Consider the following 24,434-nt stretch of genomic DNA (forward strand, 5'->3'; position numbering starts at 1 on the left):
GCACATTCTGAAATGTCAAGAAGCAGAATAAGTCAAAGATGGAAAACAGAAGAAAAAGAGGGTTACTAGCTAGAGAGAACTAGGTCAAATGTGATAAAAGAGTAAATGCTGATAACACTGTCAGAAAGAGCAAAGCACAGAAGTTGGAGATGATTGTGTCAAAGATGTGACCTTGGCAATTTCAAAAAGAGATAATATAAAGGGGTGTACCTAGAAATGCCTCAAGTGGCCTCAGCGGGCAAGGCAGGGGAAAGGGTCATCAACAAAGCCCATATAATGAAGTCCCAAGAGATGAAAAAATTGAAAGATAAATGGCAGAACTAGACAGTGCATGAAAATCCTAAAGGAAATAGAAGTAACTTATAGAAGCAATATTTCTGATTCACCTCTAAGACCAAAACATCTCTACTAAAATTACTTTTTAAGATAAGATCACACAGTGTATCTTTGGTGATTTTTAGAATAGAGATCACTATTGAGGAATACAAAAATCATTAATTAGGGCACTTTCTACTAATCTTTAGCTGGGATTCCTCACCTTTCTGCCAAAGCTGATTTTTTTTCAGAAAGGATAAATTGATAAAACTGGTCTGTAATTTTTAAAAAATAGGCTTTGTTATTATTTTCTTACATCTAAAAAATGATCCCTTTGTTATAGTCAGAGTTTGGAGTTGTTGGAGGATTTAGACATCTTCTAGTAGAGTTTTTTCCAAAAGACATACCACCCCAGGGATCAGTCATGTTTGTACAATCCTTCCCTCTAATTCTGGTGTTTTTAACATTTCCCCCCCCAAATATTTCTCTCCTTTAATTAAGGCTGATCATAGTACCTCATCTGACACTTCTTTTCCTTTATCCAGGGATCCTAGGTGGAAAAAATGTTTCTAGCCCTTACAGATTTTCTTGCATTATTTCTTACACATTTCTTTTACAACTTGTGTTGAGAAACATCAGAATCAAGCTCTATCACTTCAAATCAATAATTTCCTCTGTAATATTCCCAGCACACACTTATACAGGTTTTTCTTAGAAATACTACCAGGTCTTTCAACCATTCTGAGTCTATTTTTGTGTGTGGTGTAAGGAAATGGTCCAGTTTCATTCTTCTGCATGTGCCTGTCCAATTTTCCCAACACCATTTCTTGAAGAGACTGTCTTTTTTCGTTTGGACATTCTTTCCTGTTTTGTCGAAGTTCAGTTGACCATAGAGTTGAGGGTTCATTTCTGGGCTCTCTATTCTGTTCCATTGATCTATGTGTCTGTTTTTGTGCACCGTACTGTCTTGATGATTACAGCTCTGTAATAGAGCTTGAAGTCCAGAATTGTGACGCCACCAGCTTTGTTTTTCTTTTTCAACCTTCCTCTGGCTATTCGGGGGTCTTTTCTGGTTCCATACAAATTTTAGGATTATTTGCTCCATTTCTTTGAAAAAAGTGGATGGTATTTTGATAGGGATTGCACTGAATGTGTAGATTGCTCTAGGTAGCCTTGACATCTTCACAATATTTGTTCTTCCAATCCATGAACATGGAATGTTTTTCCATTTCTTTGTGTCTTCCTCAATTTCTTTTATGAGTATTTTATAGTTTTCTGAGTACAGATCCTTTGCCTCTTTGGTTAGATTTATTCCTAGGTATCTTATGGTCTTGGGTGCAACTGTAAATGGGATCGACTCCTTAATTTCTCTTTCTTCTGTCTTGTTGTTGGTGTATAGGAATGCCACTGATTTCTGTGCATTGATTTTATAACGTGCCACTTGACTGAATTCCTGTATGAGTTCTAGCAGTTGTGGGGTGGAGTCTTTTGGGTTTTCCACATAAAGTATCATTTCATCTGCAAAGAGCGAGAGTTTGACTTCTTCTTTGCCAATTTGGATGCCTTTGATTTCTTTTTGTTGTCTGATTGCTGTAGCTAGGACTTCTAATACTATGTTGAATAGCAGTGGTGATAGTGGACATCCCTGCCGTGTTCCTGACCTTAGGGAGAAAGCTCTCATTTTTTCCCCATTGAGAATGATATTCGCTGTGGGTTTTTCATAGATGGCTTTTATGATATTGAGGTATGTACCCTCTATCCCTATACTCTGAAGAGTTTTGATCAAGAAAGGATGCTGTACTTTGTCAAATGCTTTTTCTGCATCTATTGAGAGGATCCTATGGTTCTTGTTCTTTCTTTTGTTAATGTATTGTATCACATTGATTGATTTGCGGGTGTTGAACCAAACTTGCAGCCCAGGGATAAATCCCACTTGGTCGTGGTGAATAATCCTTTTAATTTACTGTTGGATCCTATTGGCTAGTATTTTGGTGAGAATTTTTGCATCCATGTTCATCAAGGATATTGGTCTGTAATTCTCCTTTTTGATGGGGTCTTTGTCTGGTTTTGGGATCAAGGTAATGGTGGCCTCATAAAACGAGTTTGGAAGTTTTCCTTCCATTTCTATTTTTTGGAACAGTTTCAGAAGAATAAGTATTAATTCTTCTTTAAATGTTTGGTAGAATTCCCCTGGGAAGCCATCTGGCCCAGGGCTTTTGTTTGTTGGGAGATTTTTGATGACTGCTTCAATTTCCTTAGTGGTTATAGGTCTGTTCAGGTTTTCTATTTCTTCCTGGTTCAGTTTTGGGAGTTTATAGATATCTAGGAATGCATCTATTTCTTCCAGATTATCTAATTTGCTGGCATATAGTTGCTCATAATATGTTCTTGTAATTGTTTGTATTTCTTTGGTGTTGATTGTGATCTCTCCTCTTTCATTCATGATTTTGTTGATTTCGGTCATTTCTCTTTTCTTTTTGATAAGTCTGGCCAGGGGTTTATCAATCTTGTTAATTCAAAGAACCAGCTCCTAGTGTCGTTGATCTGTTCTACTGTTCTTTTGGTGTCTATTTCATTGATTTCTGCTCTGATCTTTATGATTTCTCTTCTCCTGCTGGGTTTAGGCTTTATTTGCTGTTCTTTCTCCAGCTCCTTTAGGTGTAGGGTTAGGTTGTGTATTTGAGATGTTTCTTGTTTCTTGAGAAAGCCTTGTATTGCTATATACTTTCCTCTTAGGACTGTCTTTGCTGCATCCCAAGGGTTTTGAACAGTTGTGTTTTCCTTTTCATTAGTTTCCATGAATTTTTTAATTCTTTAATTTCCTGGTTGACCCATGCATTCTTTAGTAGGATGCTCTTTAGCCTCCATGTATTTGAGTTCTTTCTGACTTTCCTCTTGTGATTGAGTTCTAGTTTCAAAGTGTTGTGGCCCAAAAATATGCAGGGAATGATCCCAATCTTCTGGTACCAGTTGAGACCTGATTTGTGACCTAGGATGGATCTATTCTGGAGAATGTTCCATGGGCACTAGAGAAGAATGTGTATTCTGTTGCTTTGGGATGGAATGTTCTGAATATGTCTGTGAAGTCCATTTGGTCCAGTGTTTCATTTAAAGTCTTTATTTCCTTGTTGATCTTTTGCTTAGATGATCTGTCCATTTCAGTGAGGGGGGTGTTAAAGTCCCCCACTATTATTGTACTGTTGTCGATGTGTTTCTTTGCTTTTGTTATTAATTGGCTTATATAATTGGCTGCTCCCATGTTAGGGGCATAGATGTTTACAATTGTTAGATCTTCTTGTTGGATAGACCCTTTAAGTATAATATAGTGTCCTTCCTCATCTCTCATTACAGTCTTTGGTTTAAAATCTAATTTGTCTGATATAAGGATTGCCACCGCAGCTTTCTTTTGGTGTCCATTAGCCTGGTAAATTGTTTTCCACCCCCTCACTTTCAGTCTGGAGGTGTCTTTGGGTCTAAAATGAGTTTCTGGCAGACAGCATATCAATGGGTCCTGATTTTTTATCGAATCTGATAGCCTGTGTCTTTTGATTGGGGCATTTAGCCCATTTACATTCAGGGTAACTATTGAAAGATAGGAATTTAGTGCCACTGTATTACCTGTAAGGTGACTGTTACTGTATATTGTCTGTGTTCCTTTCTGGTCTATGTTGCTTTTAGGCTCTCTCTTTGCTTAGAGGACCCCTTTCAATATTTCTTGTAGGGCTAGTTTCATGTTTGCAAATTCCTTTAGTTTTTGTTTGGCCTGGAAGCTTTTTATCTCTCCTTCTATTTTCAATGACAGCCTAGCTGGATATAGTATTCTTGGCTGTATATTTTTCTCATTTAGTGCTTTGAATATATCATGCCAGTCCTTTCTGGCCTGCCAGGTCTCTGTGGATAGGTCTGTTGCCAATCTAATGTTTCTACCATTGTAGGTTATAGATCTCTTGTCCCGAGCTGCTTTCAGGATTTTCTCTTTGTCTCTGAGACTCGTAAGTTTTACTATTAGATGTTGGGGTGTTGACCTATTTTTATTGATTTTGAGAGGGGGGGGTCTCTGTGCTTCCTGGATTTTGATGCCTGTTTCCTTCCCCAAATTAGAGAAGTTCTCAGCTATAATTTGCTCCAATATACCTTCTGCCCCTTTCTCTCTTTTTTCTTCTCCTGGGATCCCAATTATTCTAATATTGTTTCGTCTTAGGGTATCGCTTATCTCTCGAATTCTGCCCTCGTGGTCCAGTAGTTGTTTATCTCTCTTTTTCTCAGCTTCTTTATTTTCCATCATTTGGTCTTCTATATCACTGATTCTCTCTTCTGCCTCATTTATCCTAGCAGTTAGAGCCTCCATTTTTTATTGTACTTCATTAATAGCCTTTTTGATTTCGACTTGGTTAGATTTTAGTTCTTTTATTTCTCCAGAAAGGGTTTCTCTAATATCTTCCATGCTTTTTTTCAAGCCCAGCTAGTGTCTTTAAAATCGTCATTCTGAACTCTAGTTCTGACATCTCCCTAATGTCCATATTGATTAGGTCCCTGACATTTGGTACTGCCTTTTGTTCTTTTTTTTTTTTTTGAGATGATTTTTTCCATCTTGTCATTTGTCTGTAGGAGAATAGTGAATTAGAGAACAAAATGCTAACAGGGTAACAATGACCCCAGAAAAATATACACTAAACAAATCAGAAGAGACCTGAAACTGGGGAAAAGAAAGGGAAAGAAAGAAAAAAGAAAAAAAAAAGATAAAAAAAAAAAAAGAATATGATCAATATGATCAGGCTGGTGCATAGATCAGTGCCACACAGTAGATTTTGGGTGTATTTTTGTCTGTTAGAAGAAAGTGCCTCCCAAAATTTTAAAGATAGAAAAACTTATATATGTACAAAAATAAGGGTAAATACGATGAGGGGATGGAATATGAATGTAAAGATGAAAATTATGAAAGATTTTATAAGAAGAATTGATAAGATAAGAAGTTGTTTGAAAAAAGAAAGAAGAGGAATTAAAAAAAAAAAAGGGAGAGAATGTGGTCAGGGAGGAGACTAGAAGAAAGCCATATACTAGAGATTTAGGGTATACTCTGGTCTGTTAGGAGAACCTGTATCCCAAAATTTTAAAGAGAGAAGAACTTATATATATACCAAAAATAAGGTTAACTACTATGCAGGGATAGAATATGTCTCTAAAAATGAAAAATAAGAAGGATTTTTAAAAAGGGGATTGATAAGATGTTGGTTGAAAAAGGGAAAAAGAAAAATTCAAAAAAAAAGTTAAAAAAATTAACTTTGAAAGACTAAAGAATCATGGAATTTTTTTTTTTATAGAAAGAAGTAGCATGATTTTATTGAAATATTTTAGTACTGTGTTGTACGGTGCTCTGTTGCTCTACCACTTGCTGATAGAGGCTGATGGAGGCCCCCTCCCCCGCCGTCTATCTTCCCAAATATCGTCTCGGATTCACTTCTCTGCAGGTCCTACCTTCCAGAAAGTGGTCACTTTTCTGTTCAGAGAGTTGCTGCTATTCTTTTCTTCTATCTCCTGTTGAGTTTGTAGGTGTTCAGAATGGTTTGGTCCCTATCTAGCTGAATTCCTGGGACCAGACGAAATTTATGTCTCCTACTCCTCTGCCATCTTGCTCCTCAAGCTCTCTTATAATTTTTAACTGATTGCCAGACCTAGTGCATACAACAGTTGAGTAGTATTTATGTCTGAAAAAAAGGCGTGCCTCTTCTGCTTGGCCTTTAGTGTGGGGAGATGAGTCATTTCCATCAGGAATTAAGCTGGATTTATGTTTATTGTTCTTTGGTTCCCACTGGATTAAATTACTCTGAAATTACTTTGTGCTTTGGGTAGGGTTTTGTTTGCAAGAAGATTTTTCTCAATGATCCACCTTCTTCCTAAGCAATATGATTTTGATGTGTTTCTGAGCCTCAGACATGGTCTATCTCCACTCTGTTAACAGATGTTGCTGTTGCTCAGTGCTTATGAGCCTGGATGTGGGGGACAAGGACATTTCTGATGTTCTGATTCATCCTTAGATTTAGGCAAGACCTATATATCCTTTGGTCTCAAGAGTGAAGCTGTTTCAGTAATCCTATCTCTCTCCTGGTAGGAAATCTCAAGCTGCTAAGTCTAGGATTGTGTCCTGCTCATCTCCCTGTTCATCTAGAAGGTATTTTGTTTTTCCTATTAATCTTTTCTCAGGCAGAGTGTTCTAGGGCAACATGAGTTTGTCAAGCTTTCTCTAGCATCTAAAGACCATTGATCCTTAGAGAAGAAAACTGTTGGGGCTTCATGCCTTCCCCCTTGTAATGGCCATCCTTTTCCTCCAGGCTTGTAACATAAGGAAGACTCTAATCTTTTACCCTGCCCACAATCTTTCTCATGAGGATCCAGTGAGGGTCATAGAGAAGAGGCAGAAACTATGTGTGAACTTCCCCCCATGTCTGTGGTTTCCAAGGCTCTATACTGTCACACAGGGCAGCACTCAGCCTTTAGCAATTCATTGACATTTTACTCAAATTCTTCTTATCTATTCCTGTTGAGGCCCTGTCTTCTCTTTTTTCTTATCACTGTCAAACATGAGCCAGTATTTATGTCTTTTATCTCCCATGAGGCCCCCCCAAAAATTTCTTTGTTTAGATTTCAGGGTAGTTTGTGGTCCTATGACCAACTCTGTGATAGGCACAAAAGAAGTTATGATCTTATATATTATCCAGTCTTTTCTCTTTGTTAGAATGGGAACAAAGCCTTTGAGATTTCTAGCTTTCTACTGTGTATTTGTAGTGTCCAGCATTGTTCCTTGCTAATGTTCAATAAAGAGAGATTAATATAGTGAGAAATAAAAACTCCTCATTCAGCCTCAAAAAGTACACCAAAATACCACTGCAATTAACTGCAAAAACAAAAAAAAGGTACAACCAATTTGTTTAAACTAATAAGATTGAATGACTTTTCTAGCCAGTTTTTTAAATCTTGCTCCTACACACACACACATATTGATATTCTTTATATTTTATTTATTTATTTATTTATTTATTTATTTATTTATTTTTAAAGATTTTATTTATTTGACAGAGAGAGACACAGTGAGAGAGGGAACACAAGCAGTGGGAGTGAGAGACGGAGAAGCAGGCTTCCTGTGGAGCATGGAGCCCAATGTGGGGCTCAATCCCAGGACCCTGGGATTATGACCTGAGCCTAAGGCAGACGCTTAATGACTGAGCCACCCAGGTGCCCCTATTCTTTAGATTTTTAAAAAGGACTGAATAAAAAAGAGTTTTAAAAGATTAGTAAAGTTAGCAGAAAATAATAAACATGGTAAATAAAAATGTAAGGTTTGAAAATTGGAAAACATTTGGGAGCAAAGATATGATGAAGAAGACCAGCAAAATGGTTATGAAGTGCTTTTGTAAGGCAAGATAAAATAATGTGACTATGTGTCACATTCACTTAAATAAAGACATAATAATTTGCATCTGACTTTCTTAGACTCCTCACAACAAATTGCAGTGCTCTTGGATTAGATAGTAAACTTGTGTAAGACAAACACAACTATTAATTAATGGGATATTTATTTTTATTGTCATTGCTTAATGTGTTTGTATGTATTTTAAAGTTCATGTTTAGCAGTGAGGATGGAAAGATGCATTCCCCCAAATTGAAAATTATACATGAAATAAATACTTAAATCTTTAATTGCAAACACTGATTTGACAACCTGAGAAGAAATGAAATGATTCTAAGTATGTTTTGCTTTGGCAAATACTATTTGTTACAACTCACAGTTATTTGTTCTTTTACAATGTATCACCTCATATGTAGAATAAAATCCCCTGATATCTCTAATTACAAAAGCTAAATATAGAAAGTCTTATATTTTGTAGTGATGTCTAGAGAGTAGACATCAAATTTTGTTTTTAATTTCCCTTCTCTCTAGTTCTGTAATGTTTTATAGTTACTGAGGCAATCTTTTGAATGATTGTCCTCTCCTTTACCTGGGGTAGAAGTATCGACCAAACCTTAAAATCTATGCAAGTGTTACTCAAGTCACTTAGAAGAGTACCACTGAGACTACATAGCTGGGTAGTATTCTTTCTAATTGAAGGAATGATTAAATACAGAAGGATGATTAAATGTAGAAAAATAAAGTCTGGAGGTATTATAAGAATCAAATGAAGCATAGTCATAGTACTGAAATGATACTCCCGACAAGACAAGCCTTCAATTAGCCCCAGTGCTGCCTTTAGTAGGATTGGAAAAGAGGCCCACAAACCCCCTCATTGCTAATGAGGAGACGTCCAACCCATCCCAACATTCCTCATCTCACCAGAACCGCTGCCCAAGAGACTATTCCTAAGAAAAAGGATGTGATTAGATCTGATTTTCTACCTCATCTAAGAGACCCTCATGTCTAATCTCATCAGGATTTACATCTTTAATTACCTGGGTCACAATAAAGCTTATTCCTCAACATCTATACCTATATCCCCATAAATCCCTCTAAATCCCCTAATTTCATCCATTCCCTTATCCTTCTCTGATCACCCAAAATTTCTTCATGGGCATTAACAGTATGCCATCAACAAAATGACTACTTCTCTAAAACTCCTCTTCCAAATAAAACTGAACCGATTCTTTTAACCTGAGACCCTTCCTACAGACTGCCAAGGTAAGGCACTTTTTCTTCCTATTTTCCTTCTACTACCAAGGCTGAATGGCAGGCAGGTTTCCTTCTAGATCCTCATTGCCACCACCATTTCCCAGTACAGACAATCAAATATTACTATCTGCTACAACTTATTGTTGTTATTTATTTGCACTAAGTTATTACTTTTCATTTTAGCTTCTAAGTTCATTTCCTTTTCCACTATGATTAATATAAAAATTCCTGGTAATTTCAGTACTCACAGAAACCCTCTGTGTTAGGCATGTATACAACCGCTATAAATAAGATAACAACAAAAAATCACAAATGTGTATACACATATGTAGAGCATATAAAGAAATCTCATTCTTTGGTGGCGAAATATTCTTGAGTGTTGACAAGGCCAGTCCTCATTCTATTTAAATAAAAAGTAGCAGCTCTGGACTTATTTGTACCATCAGGTAGTGTGTCTACTAAACTTCAAGCCACTACTTTGAAGAATTAGGCAATCATCAGGAAGCTCACTCCCTTTTTTATATCTTTTGCATTTAATGTTTGCAGAATCTATATTTAAATGAAGAAAAGTCAACTTTGACTGTATCCAAGTCGTCATTCTTGTCAGTCTTAGAAACTGATATAGTTTAGGGTCTCAGTTATTTGCCCTCATCCTGTCCAACAAACTTGTTCTCCATGCCTCTCCTGCCATGCCCCTGCAGCCATAACCGTATCTGGATATTACCAATAATTGCATTACCTCAAAAATCTAAATTTCAAATAATTCCTTTCACCATGTTGTCTATCTTTTCAGCACAATTTTCTAGAATTCATATTTCCACAATTTTCAATCCAAATGGGCACTCTAATCTACTGAAACCTTAGTGGTCTAGGATATACCATAAATAGCCAATATCCCTTTTTACCTGGCTTAGGGTTCAAAATTAAAATCATACTCTTGAACACATTTTCAGTCCCCACACCTTTCTTCCCATGGAATTTATATGTCAAGACCCACACTCTTGTTTATTCAACTTTCTGCCTTCTCTGCTTCTAAACCTGTACAAATATATAATGCTTCTCTTACTTTAAATTCATCACCACAACTTCAAGTGTGCCCTCAGTTCTATCATAAAATAGTTATATTTTCATAGATCATTTACTCACCCACTCTTGTAGAAAGTTATTTTAAATTTCTCTTCTCCCTGTTAACATTCAACATGTTTTTCCTTCCTCACTCTTAGCTGATCTTTGCCTCTAAGAAAATTGAAAAATAACAAGAGAATTTCATCAACGTATCTATAAATCTAACAACGTACCTGCATTTATATACATGCTCCCTGTCTGGCTGCTTTGTTTTAATAGGTGCACTTCCCGTATTCCAATATAAAGCTGAAACTCCATGTGTCATGCACTCCTTTCTATAAAAGGACTTAATTCCATTATCTTTCTCCAGTTTCATTATTTTTGCAGCTTCAAGTGGATATATTGGCTCATAAGCATACAAATATGTTGTGGTAGTATTCATTATTCAAAAAAGGATACCCATCTTATTTTCAGCTCACACCCATTGTCTGTTCTTCATTACATTAAAATCTACCTCACAAGACTAATTGTTTATACTTGCTGTCTGAAATTTCTCACATTTTATTCTCTCTTGTTACCACTTAACCAAGCTTTCATCCCAACCACAACAGAAGCAGATTAGAGATATAATCCAAAATGTAATTCTCAATCCTCACTTCACCTCTCACTAGTATTTGGTAGTGTATATTTCTTTTTTCTGTTTGCGTTCAATTATTCCCTTGATGAAATCATCCAGTCCATGGTGTTAAATGTCATCTGTATGCTGTTGAATCTCAATTTACATCTTTTTACCTGGACTCCTTCCTAAAGTTCAGGCTCACTTATCCAACTGCCTGCTCTATTATTCCATTTGAATGTTTAATAGGCATCTTAATCTCTATATATCCAAAGATATATTAATTTCCAATCTACCCCAATATTTTTCTCCCACATTATTCCTGATATCAGTCAGTGGTAATTTAATGACATTTATTCAGGCCAAAATTTTTGAGTTATCCTTGACTATTCTCTTTCAACATGCACTTAATTTATCAGCAAACTCTGTCATCTTCCTTAAAAATACATATAAAATATAAATACCTCTCACTACTTATGTGATCTTTTCTGCTTCACTGTGTTTTAAAAACATACTTGGCCCTTCCTCTTCTGGTACAGAGATGTTGGAATCATATGCGGTGACCAAGAAAATTTGATAGGATTGAGTGGTGCAAGGGAGGCTGGGAAGGCATTGGCAGGAAGCCAGAGTGAGGAAGTGGAGTGGGATACAGCTAGAGCTGGTAGACATGGCTATCATTCTGTCATGGTTGAGATACTGGTTATATTGAATAAATAGTAAATTGATTGTGCAAATAAGTAAATACGTTGAGGTGACAGGGTTCTCACTGTGGAGAGGGACTAATAAACATGGAAATACGCATACATATATAAGTACATATACAGGCACACATGCATAAATATACCAAAACAATTATAGTAATAGTCATATTTTTACATACACACACACACACTATATATATATATATACTGGATGATTCTGGAGTTGTAGCAAAAAAATAAAAAAATAAAAGGTCAAATTGAAATTGAATCTGGAGCATCATCTTGTTCCAAAAGCAAGGGGCAGACTGTTCAAAAAATGATAGGGATGTGTCAAGATGATACAGCCAACTAATGACAAAATTTGCATGATTTGAGCATTCAGAAATACATTACATGAAATAGGAATTCATGGGTCTATATTAAAATAAATAAGTAGATGAATGAGTATAAATGGGAAATAAGGGAAAGCTATTGCTTGCAGTAAAATACCACTAATAAATTCAGAAGAAATATAGCAAATCATCAATGGCAAACAACAGAGTGGTGGTTGATTCAGGCAGGAGTCATAAATGAATGCTCAAGTTGGGTATTTGAGGAGGGTCAGAGTACTCACAATGCCTCTCAACATCTTCTCACATTGTGTTGGGTTGATTGTAATGCAAAAAGTGATGACTTATGATGGAGATATTTGGCAGACACTAACATCATGAGAATGTATGACCTGCGTCTGGTCATATGGAAACATTGGATGGATATAGGTTGAGGTCCGTAACTTTTCAAACTGTAAAAATAGGAGGGATATGGAAAAAGTGTGAAACTACAGCCTGAAGGGACCTGAAGAGACATAGCAATTAAATGCAGCACCTGCTCTTGGATAGGATTCTGGACCATAAAAGAAAAGAGATATTGGGAGAATTGGTGAGATTTGCATGCTGTTTGTTGATCATATAGTAGTTGTGGTATTAGCATCGATTCCCAGTTTTGGGGGCTTGCATAGTGAGTATCTAGCCAATGTTCTTTTCCTTGGCAGGTTCACACTGCCGTATCTAGGGATCATGCGATATCAAGTTTGCACTTTTCTCACAAATGTTTCCTAGGCAGGGATATCTGAAGGAGAAAATAAAGTAAAACATTGACAGTGATAAAATAAATTATTAAGAATTATTTTAAAATTTAAAAATGTTAACTTCAAGAAAAAAGCAAAACAGAGCAAAGCACTCTGATAAATTTCATCTGTCAATTGTATTGCAGATACTGAATATATAAAAGACAAATATTTCACTCACAATTTAGAAGTACAATTCTTGAATTCCCAATGATAAATATATTTGAACAATGATATCATCAGCCTATTAACCTTTAAAATTATCATGAAAAATTATTCTAAGATTAAAGCAAGTATGAATGCAGAAGATCAAAGACAAGGCAAAATCATACATAATTATTCTTTTATTTTTCAAATGCATTTGTTTTGCTTAGACGTACAAGTAAATGAACTTAATTTGGCTTTTCCTAGATGGTCTATCAACTCTACTTACTAATAATCAAATAAAAATGAACTTCTATGCTAATAATGAGGATGCAGGTATGCCTTGGAAATGCAGGTGTTTGAAATGAATAGCTAAATGTCTGCGACATCTGGCTAAGCCTCTGTGGAACCTGTCAATTCCCTTTCCAGCTGGAATCACAGTGGAATGTGTAATTACCATAACACTTTCAGCAAGAGACAGACATATCCCTGCAAACATCAGTCATCCAACTGGAAATTCCCAGAGAGTCTGGGTCAGTGCCCTTCTAAAAGGAAAGTACTAAGAAACTGATAGAAATCTCTATGTTTTTCCTTTTATTAAAAGGGAAGAGTTTTCTATAGATTACAAAATTCAGTTATCTTTCTGCATAATAAACAGAGGTGTTCCCTCAAATCATGCATTTTTACCTTCTATCAAATTCATTTTCCTTCTTTTTGATGCATAAATGTTATAGTATCATAATTTCATCTGCCATAACTAAGTCCCATTAGTAAATTCTGACCCATAATTATCCACACCATTGAATATTTTCTTCTTAAAGATGAATCTGGCTGAATGAGTATTATAAGAAATATATTGCCAAATGGTGACAGTTATAGACTAGTGGGAAGGTATTCCCAGTTGCTTCCAAATTAAGTCATAAAAATGTTTTTTATTGTACTGATGAATACAGATAATCCTTTCTTAATGGCATAAGATTAGACAATGATTTAAACAAACTTTTATTGAATGTTCAATCTTCTCATCTCTGCAATGTAGATGATAATAGCACATACTTTATAGCATTGTGAGGATAAATGAGTTAACACATGGATAATGAGTGCTTAGTATGTTAGCTGTTATTAATAATATTATTCTAGATACTGTTGACCTAGAGAAAAAATACATGCTCTTTCTCCTTGGGGAAATTACATAAGATTCAGACAGAGTGAGTTACCTATTATTTTGCATCAATGTGTATTTAATTACTGCTCAACTCCAAGTAAGATTCATTAGATACATAAGAATTATTTGAGGACTTTCTACTTCCTAAATTCAACATGTTGCTTAAAATAGTAGGTGAACAGTCTATAGTACTGACTTGAGCAAAATAAAGATTTGGTCTTAACAGGTTCCCTCTAAATTCCCTAAAGAAGAAAGAGTACAGGTAGAAGGGAAGAAAAATAGGTCTTAGAAAAGAACAAAAGAGAGCAAGGCATATTTATAAATGGTTAGGTGTGAATAGAAGGCTCTAGAATAAAATAAAGCTATTGAAAATGATAGCTAGATAAATTGAATAGGGTAACTTGCAGAGATGGAAAGGACTTGAACAATTCATTTTAAGTAATCCTAAAGGGGCCACTGCCTAGTTTCTGTTTGAGTATTTATCTTATCATCACATAGTGTGAGTTTTGGTAAATTTGATAAACATGTTTATTATATTTTCACTCAAGTCATTGATCAAGCTATTCAACAAAGCAAAGCAGAGAATGAAACCATGTGTTATGACATGAGGGTGTGATCATTAACCAACCTCTGTTGATTATAGTAACTCAGCAATCAAAGTGAACCAGCTGTAAATTTGTCTAACCCACAAATATTCTCTTGCTCACTTTGGTCACTAAACAATTATTCACTAATTTATTAATATCTTTTAGAAGTTGTTCATTGGTTAAAAGTTTCAAACCAGGGAAACTTATGAGAAAGCATGATTCAGAATGTCTTCAAGAGAAGATATCTGAGTTGGCCCACTCATTAATCCTAAGAAGAGTTACTGCTATATTAAAAATCTTTATTGGGTGCTTACTATATACTCTCTTGTAAAGGCTGCTATGTATTACAACAAATGATAAGACCAATGGCCTGGAATGATTTACTGTAATATCTCATTAGATATTATTTATATGTCACAATAATTCTCCAGTGTTTACAAGGGAGACAATTCCCTCCTTGACCGTCTTCACTCATTCAATAAATAGATGTAAAGACAAGGGAAGAAAAAAATATCTATTGACTTTCTATTTTGGTTCTACAAATGCAAACATCATTTAGAAGTATTATGTCATGTAATGTTAGTAAATAATTGAATAAAGTATTAATATTCCTGTTCAAGAGATAATCAAATAGAATCAGGAAGACTAAATGACTTTTACAAGGTCACATAGCTCGTAAGTGGCAAATTGGGCATCAAAGCCCAGTCTTTAGGAACTAGAAGCTACGTTGTTTACATTATGCTATTTCCCCAAGTTTTAATTGCAGAATTAGGGAAGTGCTAAAGGTTATTGAATGAATAATGGGAGCTTCAAGATGGACATTTGTCAATTATTTTTTGATTCATTAATATCTGAAACCCAGTAGTGAACACTCAGAGCTCTGACCAGATCTCTTCAAATTGGGTATGCTTTATCTGTTTCTACATCTCTTCTGGTAAATAAACCCTCCTTCTGCCCCCTTACCCAAATGGGTCATGCCAAGATTTGAACATAGGGAGGGATGGTGCCAGATGAATTAGATAAGCTAGGGCTGACACTAGGAGATATTCTAATGAAACTGGACTCCCTGATATTGACAAGTATCATAGCATTTCAGAATAGCAGAGACTAGGTGACAAAACTTACTCATCAAAAGCTAAGTGGACATACTTACCTTAATCAGTAACAAGGTCAGAATAGGAACTATGGTGTCCTGAACCACAGGGAAGCTAAGCAATGGCTAATAGAGTATGCAGTATTCCTAGTTTTGAGTTAGATGGGCAGGTGACAATATTATTTCTAGATACATATAATCAAAAAATACCAAGAGGGGAGGAGCAGAAAATTAGTCAGTAGCTCCATACTCAGATTCCAGACATGCAGTAATTTTTAGGACCAGAATACATTAAATGAAAGACAGATAACACCTCAGCAAGTGAGTACTATAGTGATTGCTCTTGTCCTTTCCAAAGAAGTTACCATTGTTTTCTCATATCTTTTAACGACTATGAGATACTGACATCTGGGGGTCCAAAGCAACATTGTGGCCCCTTGTTAAAATAGAATAATGAAGGTAGGTGATAAATGGAGTTCAGGCCTAGTCTATCTCACAGTGAGTTTAATAGGTTCACAAATACACAAAATGATTATTTTCTAGTTCCAGAATGCACAGTCCAGCTGGACATATTTGAAAGCTGGAAAAACCCTCATATTGGTTCTCTGACATGTGGAATAAGAGCTAATATAATGGGAAAAGCCAAGTAGAAAACATCTCCCTCAAGGTAATAAATAAAAATCATAATACCTAATTGCAAGTGAAATTAGTTCACTTTTAAAGATTTCAAGGATGTTGGGGTTGTGGGTCTCATTATTTCCCTGATTATTTCAACATTATAGACTATGAGCAAAACAGATGTATTATGGTGGATGTAAATGGACTACCACTGATTTATCATGGTAGCCTCAAAGGCAGCTGCTGTGCTAGATATGGTAATTTTATTATAACATTTCAACATGCCCTTTTGTGATTTTGACGTGGCTATTAATCTGGCAAATATGTTTTTAATATTGATCATGAGGAAAAAGTAGGAGTAATTTGTGCTCACCTGGAAAACAGAATATATTCAAAGTCATGCACCAGGGCATTATGTTATGCTATGTTATACTATAAGTGACAGTCTTGCCCTCCGTTACAATATAATCTGACCAGAAATTTATGTTCTTGACATTTTGGAGAAGACCCACTTTATTGTTGAGATCATGTTAATTGGACTTAATGAGCAGAAAAAGGCAGGTACTCTGGATGCCCTGGCAAGCCACTGTGCTTCAAAAGTTACTCCAGATCAATGGGCAAATGAACATGGTATTCACTAGTCTTACTATATATGATAACACCCAAAGCCTCATTCCTGACAGAACATTGACAACACTTTTTGCAGGCACTAGTAAGGCACCATCTTGGACAGGCAGTATCATTCAAAATGTGGTATACTCCTTAAACTCTTGGCCATAATCTGTTAGCATACATGGATCCAGCATCCAAGGGGGAAAGTAGGTGTGGTTCTAGTCACCATCACATCCAGAAACCCATCGAATACTTCCCAATACCACAACTTTAGATTTCTTGGGTCTAGAAGTCCTGATTCCCAGATCGAGGCACTTCCATCATGAACACAGTACAAGTTTCACTAAACATAAAGCTATGGCCACCACCTGGTCATTTGAGCTCCTTGTTTCTGTGGGACAGAAAGCAAAGAAAAGAGTCACTGTACTGGCTGGGACTAATCGTCATGAGAAAGTAGAATTACTGCTGCATTGTATAAGGAGGGAAGAGCATGTCTGAAATCCAAGGGATATAGTGGAAAGTCCAGTTTTAACTCTGAAGAGACAAATATTATAACAATAATCTGATCAGACATGATAACTAGGGTAAATGATTGGTTTAACATCCCACCTCCTCAGAAAATTTGCCTAGACTAGCAGAAGCATTACTTGAGGATGAGGATAATCTAGAATGTTTTGCAGAGAAGGAAGATAATGAATAATCAATTATAATCTTAGGACAAATTGCAGAAGCCTAGACAGTAATTCATCCCACTACCCTTACTACGTTTTCAGCCAAATTAGTCATGAACAATAACTTTAAGAAGACATGCAGGTTTAGAGTAAATTTAATATAAAAAGTGAGTGTGTATGAGGGACATCAATTTTATTGATCTTCGCAAAGGACCAACTCTTGGTGTCATTAATTATCTCCATTGTTTTTTTATTTCACTTTTTCATTTCATCTATTTTATTAAATCATTCCATCTGCCTGCTTTGGGTTTACTTTGCTGTCCTTTTCCAAGTTTCTTAAAGTGGATATTTATTTTTTTAAGTTTTTATTTAAATTCCAGTTAGTTAACATACAGTGTAATATTATTATTTTCTGGTGTACTGTATAGTGATTCAGCACTTCCATACAAAGCACCCAGTGCTTTGACATCTTTACCAAGGTTTAATAATTCCTTCATTTTTACCTCTAATATTTCTTAAAATTTAAATCAAGTTAATCTGATACTTTAAAATCATTTATATAGCTATATACTAAAATGCTGATTTTTATCCAGGCATTTCTTTCTATATACTGAAATTTAATTGTTAATTTTTATTCATTCTGGAAGATGAGATTTGAGATGATAACTTTCCATTATTCTATAGTTTATTTGATAGAATACTTTGTAAATTACACATATCATTTAAAAAAATTTTAAATCAATATTAAAATAAAAAATATAAATATGATTAATGATAGGCTTAATCAATTCAACTTTTCAACTTGTTATCCAAACAAAATAATTTAGATTAATAATAGTCTTAAAAATAATAGCCTATAACTCATAATTACTTGGTGAAAATTTTTATTTTAACTTCATTATCTAAAGAATGAACATTTCTAAAAATTATCCTACATTTAATAATGTATTATACCTGGCTTCAAGTTATGAATATTTAGAAAGTATATTCAACTTGTTTTAAAAAGAGTTTGAGGCAGCTTCATATTAATTATAATACTAAAATTTCTAATAAAGAAAAATACAGGATAGAGACTACCAAAAAGAAGTAAGATAAGTAGCTAAGGAGCTATCATATGGTGTTTTGAATATATTAATAAAAATTAACATTGATTGGCTTTGGCATATTTAAATTTCATATTCTGATATACAAATATATCAAATAATCTAAAGATAAACATTTCCTGGGGACAAAGATAAAAGAAATTTGTCACATGTTTTTACATAAACTATAAATTAGAAAAGTTATACATAAAAATGTAAAATTTTTTACATAAACTATAAATTAGAAAATTTATAGATAAATAGAAAATAAATAGAAAATTAATGTTGTAATTTATAGAAAATAGAAAATAGAGTGGAAAATAAACTCATCTACTTTTTTATATAAAATACAGCAATACTTTCATACAGATGTCTTTTATATATAATGTCTCTAAATGCTCAAACCATAACACTGAGTCAGAAGGCTAATGTTTCTTACTTAAGTATTATATGTAAGTTCATATTCCACTCAATTTAGAAATAATATGAATAAGCATATGACAGTTAAATAATTTCATAAACTGGGGACACAGACTAAAAACTTTGTATTTTTATGTCCCTTTCCTTCCCAAGAAACTTTAAGCCTAAATAACTTCCCAGACAAGGCAAATTATTTTAGAATTTATTATCACCTGACAGAAAATAATTCCAGGGATAAGAGATTACATAACAATTTTTCAAAACTTAACCCCAAGCCTCAAAGTACTGTAAATACTAAAATAGTAAAGAATAAGGTAAATCCCTCAGAAATATAGCACCAGGAACTCCCTTATCTATTTTGTTGCATGGGTTGCAAGTGATAGAGAACTCTTGGGAGTTGACTAGATTTAATTATAATTTTGAGTTTATATGACATTTGAAAAAATATGTTATTCTGAGTTCATATTTCAGTCAAGGCTATTTCTTTAGCTTTCATAATGTGAGAGACATCAAGGAGCCAAAAAGTGATCCCAAAATCCTCCTCTCAACTGTTATCTGTCTTAAGTCACTATTAGACCCCTAAGAATCCACAATCATAAATATCTGTATCTTGTAAGGTGTGACAGTTTGATTCTATATACTCTCTTTGGCTGATTAAATCTAGTAATATTTGCTTAAAATTCAACTATTATAATAATCGATCCGGCATACATATATATCCAACACAGAAGCACCAATACATCAAAGGCCCATTGAAAATTTCCATTTGGACATCTTTTTTTTAGTATGTGTGCTGCCGAAGCGAGCACCCATTTGGACATTTTATAGATATTACTAACTAATATAAATTCATGCCAATTAACCTGAATTCATTCTCAGTTGGGTTAAAATGATGTGAAATTTTTATAAATTAAATTACTTTTATTCTATATGTAAATTTTTGTTTGAATTTTTTATATTTTACTATATTTTTCTATCATTTAGACAGTTACGTGTTTTCCCCCAGATAATTAACCTAGGGATACTTCTCTTTTAATTTTAGGAAAAAAGCAAAATTTCATGTTACTATACTAAGAAAAATGAAGTTATTAAAAATTGGGCATATGCAAAAAATAAAAAAGAAGAAGTAACAATCATTCACTTATAATTAGAATATATATATATTTTTTCAGTTTTTTTTCTGTTTATGAATTTATTACTATTCTGTCCTGGGCTCTATGCTATGCTAGGACCCAAAACTAGAAGGATGTCAGACTCTAGGAAGTCATTAAGAACAACTCCAAGGTTCAGATGACTCTTAAAAGACAAGAAAAAAGATATTTTCTTTGGGATGATCTTGTGTTTAAAGAATATAAATGTTTCATTCTATACGAGTTTGAAAGGGTGGAAAATAAAGCTTGAATTGTAGGTAGGGAGCTAATTCATAAGTGAAATTAGACAAAATGGCTTAAAATATATGAAAGTTTCAAAAATTAGCTTTGATAGACAATTATGTTAATAGTTGCATAGGGATTAAAACTATCTTTTTATATGTGAAGTGCAAATATGATTAATAAATCTTTGGGGTGAACAAATCATTAGGCAAATGATCATTAATCATTAATTAACTGACACTAAGCAAATTTGTTTTAGGTTAACTGGCTTTCTTCCAAATTAATATGTCTAAAATAAACAGATAATTTTTTTTAAGCTCAACTTCAAAAGAAGCACAAAAAAAAACTTTGTTAATGGTGAGCTTTCTTCTATACTGAAATATAGAGGACCAAGTAACAGCAGCTGAAGTGTCAAATCAAGTAAGTAATTTAGATTGTGCTTTTCACAAACTTGTTTGGAAGATGCATTTCTCTGTGAAATGAAATGTACCACGCAGGATATTTTGAGATAATTTTTGACAAGAAATGGTACCAAGCCTAAATAATTTTTTCAGCATAATAGTCTTTTCCCAACTAAATGTCACCACATTCCTAGAATCTCAGCAAAAATGTATGATATATTTTACAATGTACAAATTTCTTAAGAAAAAGGATATAGTTCTACCTTGTCCTGATACAACTCAACTATTCTAAAATAGGTTGACCCTGTTTATGGGTATTAATATAGTTTTGAAAGAGTTGTGGCATAATTATAGTTATGTCTTATTTTCCTCTTGTCCCTAAACACAAAATTTTAATTATAACAAACCAAAAACAAAGCATCCACATTGTAGATCTGATATCTCATTTAACCAGTACTGGAAGACCACATACAATAAGAGTGAGTGAGTGAGTCAGTGAGGGAGTGAGTGTGTGTGTGTGATAGAGTGAGTGGGGGGAGCGAGGAGAAAGAGACTGAGACTTAAAATTTTCAGGTTACCTAAATCTTCCCCTCATTTTTCTTGCAGATAATGAAAAGCCATGTGCCCAGATTATGTTGTAATTTTTCTCTACAGGATGCTTACCCTGAGTTAATTAATTGAATATCTATGTATGCATTAATATAATGCAGTGATGAAGAACATGAAAAAAGGACTCCAAGAACCTGAAACTTCGCCTACCATGATTAGGCCACATTTTGCCACTATGTCCGGAAGATGTACTATCCATTTGATCTGTCTACCTTTGATACTAATTTCTTAAGTGCAATGCTCAATTAGTGCCAATAGATTCATATATCTATAATGGTATCCAAAGTTATTTTAAACTAATGATTTTATAAAGTCAGCAGAAATGATTCATGGAAAATACCACAAATTACAATATGGAATAAGATTTATATACTGTTAACTTGATTAAAATTATGTATTCAGGAAGTCATAGAATTCCACTATATTTCCTTACTCAGTACCACTATAGGTTACTCTGCTTTTAATGTTGTAATCAAAAGGCCTTTATTTGGATGATCTGCTTGTGGCTACAAAGAATATTCCCAAGGAGTAAACAATGGAAAAAAGACACTTGGCTTTTCTTTTTTGTTCACGTGCTGTTCAAGAAACTATTGGGTGTTTTTTTTGCATTACTGCTTTCTATTCTTCATAAGAACATTAAAATATAAAATAATATAATCTAAAGGAATAAAAGAGTCACAGAGGTTATAATTATATTTGAAGCATATGCCAAATAAAGCTAAAATTGCAGAGAACAATGAAGCTAGTTAAAACCATAAGGCAACATGAAGGTATTATATTTCATAAAGGCTACAAAGAGAATGGAGCCTAATAGACAAAGATACTTGAAGCAATTAAAAAGAAAAGATTGATTTTAACATTCAGATCAATGTTTTTAAGCTGTCTGTTGGAAGAGGGAAATCAAGCCATGATACCACAAGGCAGCCAAAACATACCTGCTATAACAGGACATCATGAAAGTTGGCCAAATGACCTTTTTTTCCTCCTATCTCCTTTCCATGAAGCAAATACTATTCTTCAAGAATTTGCCACTAAGAATAAGAAATAAATTTGTCTTTTTTTTTTTTACAAAATTTCTCTAGAATGCAAACCATGTGGGAAAATTTATAGAGAAAACTATGATAAGTAAAAGAAATGAAAAAAAGAAAAGAAAGAAAAGAAAGCAAAAACCTCATTAGATCCATAGGATTAAAAACTAATAACTAAAACATATGGTTATTATCATGTTTTCAACTAACTGAACATTTCACTTGGATAGGATATTGTTTGTTGACTATACTGTGAAATCCATTAATTTCTTAACTGTATATGCCTATTATGGCACCTTACACACTGTTTGGAATTCAGCAAATAACTTGAATGAAAGAATGAATCAATATCAAACAGAATCATGATTTTAAATAGTTACTAATATTAATATTTTCATATCAATTCAGTTGCAAATGAATTCAGCTGATGCTTGAGCAAGCACCCAGTGGTCTTACTAGATCCCACCCATTCATCCATCTATCCATTAATTCACCAACTGAGAACAAACTATTGAACATCTAATATGTTCTAAGATACTGTAATAATTAAAACACAAAGATGGGAGTAAAACTGATTGATAAGCCCTGTGCTTATATAGAGCTTATAATTTATTAGTGAAGGGAATAATCCAACTAATACAAAAAGTACATAATAAGATTGAGTTAATGAAATGTACTGTGAATAGAAACAACAGGAAAACTTAATGCAACTTCACCTGAAACCTAATGGGATGAGTCAGAGTTAGCCATTTGCAATTGCAGAGAAAGTATTTATAAGCAAAAGGAAGAGCACATACAAAGCCTGGGTATGAGAAGGGGGCTTGATGAACCTGAGAAACTGAAAAAGTCTAATAGTATATACACATGGGATATGGAAATAAGGATGGCAAAACAAGGGACAAAGGAAATAGTGAGGATTGACTAGGAGAAGAATATTGTAAGCTGTGATAAGTGGTTTGACTTTTATTCCAAAGGCAATAGGAAGTCATTAAAGGTTTTAAGCAGATGAGTGACAAAACTATACCAGCATTGTAGTAAGATCAACCTGACTGCAACGTGGAGATTGAATTGAAGATAAAAAAAACAAATCCAGAGCTTAACCTCTCTTAGTCTCCAACTGTGTCTTGTGTTAATATCACTGTGGATATCATCAACAACAGACATCACATTTACAGAAATCAATAAAAGCTCCAGTAAAATCTCCAGCAGCAACAATAAGAACATCTAAACTGAATTTTAATAAAAACATTTATTCTATACCTAGGTCAAAAAGAAAAAGAGAAAAGAGAATGAGAGGGAGAGCAGCAGAGGGAAAGAGAGAGGAGGGAAGAGAAACTTTACTAAAATTATCTACAAGAACCTTAGCTTCACCCACAAAACCAAATTTTAAAGGGCTAAAGATAGAATAATAGATAAAATCAATTTTATATATTTTACAGGTATCATATTATTCATAATAATATTCAACCATAAAGCTATTGCCAACACGTGGACACACATTTACATAAAATATGTTTGTAACTGTCATGCTTCAATGATCATGTTAATAAATCCTTAGTCTTTTGGATGGAGGAAAATAATTAGCATGCATATCTTATTACAATGTGGGGAATTTTCTACCCAAAATGAACTAAACAATCCAAATTATTTCACAAAGACTACTGAACAGCTGCCAAATGAAAACCACTCTTGGTCAAAATCAATGGGGGTCTGATTCAGCTAATAATAGACAAGCTAAATGTGCATAATGATTCATCAGATCCCCAAGTCTCTATCCTGTTTGTAAGTTTTCAGGCAAGACAGGACCCATGATAATTCTTTCTAGATCACTAGTAAGACTATATCACAGGGCACCTGGGTGGCTTAGCTGCTTAAGTGTCTGCCTTCAGCTCAGATCATGATCCGAGGGGCCTGGGATTGAGCCCCATCAGGCTCCCTGATCAGCGGGGTGTCTGCTCCTCTCTTTCTCTCTCCCTCGGCCTCTCCCCCATTTGTGCTCTCTCTCTCAAATAAATAAATAAAAAATCTTTAAAAGAAACCTATATTGCAACGGTTTAGGTTAACAGACTATGCTTACCCCAAATGCATGTAAATTTTCTGATAAATGAGTTACAAATTTTCTGATAAATGAGTGGTACTGACATCTTATGATGTACATGTACTCTTTGAA

Source organism: Halichoerus grypus, chromosome 3, assembly GCF_964656455.1.
Source record: "Halichoerus grypus chromosome 3, mHalGry1.hap1.1, whole genome shotgun sequence".
Classification (NCBI taxonomy): Eukaryota; Metazoa; Chordata; class Mammalia; order Carnivora; family Phocidae; genus Halichoerus; species Halichoerus grypus.